The following is a 5,106-nucleotide window of genomic DNA, read 5'->3' as shown; positions in this document are numbered from 1 at the left end:
TGTAGAGCAAAGATCGTGTATCTCCTGGTCGATGCGTCACTCGGTGGAGAAAAAAACGACACCTTTCTGTCTGTGGTAATGTTGCATACATGGGAAAGGTTATCCTGAAGACAACATCGTTCTCCTTAAAATCTTAATAAAATAGTAAATATACAACAGGAACAATATGTCCCAAATGCAAAATATATAATAATATATAATAAATAAATAAAATAAAATAAATAAATATATAATAATAACAAAAAAAATCAAGCAAAGTACCTAGGGATGCACCCAAATCCAAATGCATTACTCAGGAAAGCACAAATAACACAATGGAGACATATTTCTTCTATCCAAAGTTGCTGCTGAATTTTTAATTTTTGATTTGAATATTCAATATTCAATACTTCTGTCAGGTGTATTATCATTCAGTGTGCAGTATCAACTTTTCATTCAGGTGAATTTTTAATTCTAAAGTGCAATAATCAAGTGTATTATCATCATTTTATGCACAGTGTGAATATTCTCTCTGTGCAATGATGGAAATGATGGATCGTACTGCTCCTATTTTTATATTTCCCATATTTGTAGTGTTCCTATCTTTAGTCTCATCGTTCCTTATAGTTCAAAGTTTCCTTTGATAAATTAGATCAGCTAAGTATGCAGATGGTGTTGACTAATTTCAGGACAATTAGTCCAAGGGTTTGGAAGGAGTTTGGGAAAAAAAAGATTTTGATAAAACTGAGAGATAGGCATATAGTTGATATAAAACATGTATTAAAACTATTTGCAACATGTAAATGCAATACTGATGACATACATACATATACACACATCAAGATTCAAGATATTTATTTATCACATGCATGTTTGTACAACAGCAGAAAAATGGGATTGCACCAACTTTTGGCTGCACAATTATCATCAAAATATCATCAAAATCACAATATGACCAAGCGCAATATCCAAATTGCAGAAGCAGCAATTGTTTGATAAAGGAAAAATATGACAATTCAGCATTATAATGAAGTACTGTAGTACTGATGCCCTGTCCTAAACATCATGTTCTCCATTCTCCAAATAGTACAGACCCCAACAAATGTCAGAACATTGCAATTTAAATAGTTTTGTTTTGTTTTGTTTTTCAGTGAAAATGAAAACTGTGATGCAAAAATGGTCATTCCCACTAATCACGAATGATACTGCAATTACCATATTTGTAAAAAAAAAAAAAAAAAAATCACTATGATTTTTTTTAACCATATAGTTCAGCCCTACAAGAGACCAATCATCCTAATCCTGAAACCAACCTCAATTTGGGCTCAAACAACAGAGGGATCTCTTCATGACCATTATGGACAGGAGGATATAACAATCAAATCTTTTTCCTGTCTGTACATATGAGCATATAAGTATTGTTATTTGGTGAACTATAATTGTGAATCTATCCTTTAAGTTCATGATGTTATTCTGTGGGAATTCTTGTATTCCAACATACTTTGGTTTAACCTCTGCACTTGTGAGGATTAATGAATCAATTATAAAATCATAACTTTTCATAGATTTTGAAAAGCCTTTTTAATTTGACTTAATGCTGTGAAGCTCTTTTGTCCTCCAGGTTCACCACTCACACGTTTCAATTATCCCTGGCCACTAAAGGGAGCTATTGTACAATGTCTGTGCCCATGCAGGAGAGCAGCTTGGTGGAACAATTAATGTGCCACAGATACATACAATTAATCAAATAAATAAAACAAGCATGAGTATAAAAGTCTTTTTAGTCTTTCTTTAAGCCTTTCACTTGATTCTATCTCATGCTCCAGTTACATTAAACTGCACAGGAACTCCCCTTTATCAAACAATAAAAGCAAACTCAAATGAGAGTATCGATCATCTTAAACATTCATTAACTGCTGTGACTTTTTTTGTTTATGTGACATTATGGAGCAAAGGACATTAAACCACTCACAGGATATTAAGGATGATACAATGTATATAAAGTCAAAGATGAATGTAACTTCTTGATATGAATAGAGCAGGAACTGTCCAGGTGACTGGGAAATACCATAACACATAACAAACACTTTAAAGGAGAAAATCATCATCAATAACATCAAGTCAAAAAGCAAAAAAAAAATGTATATTGTATATTGTATTGTATATATGCAAATTGTGGCAGTAAGCAGTTTTAGTGTAGATAGATAGATAGATAGATAGATAGATAGATAGATAGATAGATAGATAGATAGATAGATAGATAGATAGATCTGTTTTTTGTGATACCCAAGGATTCTCCTGCTGCTCTATTATCATCTGACACCTCTGCTCAGACTTTGTAAAAATGAGATGACATGAGATGGAACATTATTTATCCCAAGGAAAACTGCTGTGCCACAGTTGCAGTTGCAGGGCCTTTCTCTGCAGAGTTTGCATGTTCTCCTCGTGTCTACGTGGCTTCTCTCCAGGTACTCCAGCTACCTTCTACAGTCCAAAGACGTGCAGGTGATTAGGTTAACTGGTGACTCTAAATAACCAATGGTAGTGGTGGAGTCTACCTTTTCTGCACAGGATTCAAATTGCCTCCACACACAGAGGACACACTGGAAATGATGTAGCATATTAATGATACTATTAAACTACGTTTTGCTAAAAAAAAAAAAATGCATCCAATTCTCAGGAGGACAATGTATTTGTCACTGGGGTTAACACTGACAGCAATCATGGGTATTTTTTCACAGCAGACTGACACGCTGCAGATAAGAATTCATGAAGGATCAGACACAGTGAGCTATTACTGTTTGTTCAGACAGAACGGGAGGTAAAATTTAGAGGTGAATTTTATACAAGGTCAAGTGAACGGAGGGATGAGATGCAAATTTGCCTGTGGCTGTTTGGACTACAACAACTTCTTAAAAGGATAGGTGTATGAACTGTGTCTGTCTGTGATAACACCTCCTTAGGTAAGGACTTCATTCAACAAACCACACCTATAAAACACTATTGACATCAATGTACATTAAGCTCTAATTCTTAAATTCTAATGCAGTGGGGTGTTTAAATCTAAACAGGAATTTATGTGTTTCATGTTTATCATTTATTACAGTAAACAACTGTAAAATCCTGCCTTCCTTAATAAGCCGAAAGAGGTGAAATGTAGCCTTTTCTTACTGCCTCATGATATGATGGCAGCAGATTTACTAAACTGGTGGTGATGTTTAGCTGATTCTCTATTGGTTAACTTTGCTCTTTCTTCTCTGAAGCTTTTGGTCCAAACCTTCAAAGTGTTTCACAAACTTGACTGCTGGACATTCTGTCTTTGTAATCTAGCTCAGCTTGAATATCCAGTCCTCCTGTATTTTCATGATTCCTTCTGTTAACTGTAAATAGCAAACCTATTTATGTATGCTGCAAACCCAGTCAGTAGTTCAACAGATGGTACTATTCTTTCACAAGATGTAAGCTTTCAAAACACTTCTGAGGTTTACCTTCAACTGGGCTTTTAAGTAAACCAAGACAATGATACAGCGCCAAACAAGAAAACAAATCTGGTCTCTAAAATTCACAGAAATCAGTGATAATACATTCCTAATTTCCACATCAATATCCCTCCCATAAATGAATGTAGAAAAATGATCAAATGAAAAACATTAAAGGTCCAGGTTGGTTTGTTTGTTTTGGTTATCATCATCAATGGGAAACTACCTGCACTCATCATAAATTATTCTTCTGCCAGCGTTGTTGCTGTTCATGCTGTCATCAGTGATGTCTCAGCTCAACTAGAACTGAATTAATGAAGAACAATTTCAACTCAGTTGCTCAGTTTCATATGAACAGTCCAAGTGACTTTGTTGCAAAACATGAAACAAGTCCTCCTGGTTTGAATTATTTTTCACCAGCTAAGGCCATGTCAAAGAAGAGGAGTGGCTGTGATTCACAGAAACTCTCCTGAAGACTTTTCCACATTTGAGTCACTTGGTTTTATGATAAAAGTCTTGTTTTAAGGTCATTTTAACATGCATTCATGCATGCAGTCCCTCTGAAAAACTCAAACTGTTTGTGCCCACAGCACACCAAAGGGCAGGCCAAAATCTCAAAGCACACCTCTCCTCATATCAATGCAAAATATTATAATGTTTATTTTTATTTACTAATGCCAAATAAAATTTGACAAACAGTCAAGACACTGCATGAATGGCAAAAACTAGGGTTCACTTTGAAAGGGTGTAAAATTTGTCTCTGTATTGAGAAATGAATGTGCACAAAGTACTGATATAGTAAATTAAAAATTAAATTAATAAGTTATACTTTTATATTGCAATGTAAATCTCAAGGCACACCTGGGCTTACCTCAAACCACACCAGTTTGCCTCGCCACACTGTTTGCGAATGTGAAATATTTTAATCTCAGCCAGGTGAGGATTCCAGTCACTTAAAGGGACACACCCTGGACATTCTTTTCTCTTCTGGTTTCACTCTCAAAAATCGTGATCTCTGCGAAGCTAGCTAGCATGTTACTGATCACGAAGCTATTATTTTTAAGGCCCTACTTCCACTTCCTGTTCCCACAGGTGGGGCTTTCTTACTGGCACTACTGGCTATGCCTATTCAAGCCGTGATGCGCTGATATGCATTACCATGACCACAGTAATCGTGCCGCACTGTGCCGCACTGTGCCAAGCTGTGCCCCACTGTACTCTGGTTCAGGAGGAGTCACATCCTCAATTGTTCTATTTTATTTTTATGATCTGGCACAGCTTGAATATCCAGTCATCCTTATAGCTGGAAACAACAAATCCTGTTCACCCCTCCCATCAGCGTTAATAAGAAATACCACTAGTTCTTTTAAATGGTAAAAAAAAATACAGAGCACATGTGCTGCATTTATATGAATACACAATATCAATAGTGAAGGCACAGGTGCACCAGGATGTGCCTGTGCTACCCAAAGGGGTTGTTAAGATCCAAAGACTGTCAATCTAAAATGCAGTAGAACGGAAGTGTAAAGTGGTAGAAAATGGAAGTACACAAGTAAAGACTGTGTACTCAAGATTGTACTTAAATATTTCAGTACATGTACTCAGTAGAGACAAAACATAAACACACAGAAAATCTTCTTTCATCACT

The sequence above is a fragment of the Lutjanus erythropterus genome, chromosome 12 (genome assembly GCF_056507025.1).
Source record: "Lutjanus erythropterus isolate fLutEry1 chromosome 12, fLutEry1.hap2, whole genome shotgun sequence".
Taxonomy (NCBI): domain Eukaryota; kingdom Metazoa; phylum Chordata; class Actinopteri; order Lutjaniformes; family Lutjanidae; genus Lutjanus; species Lutjanus erythropterus.
This window is presented reverse-complemented; position numbering follows the sequence as displayed.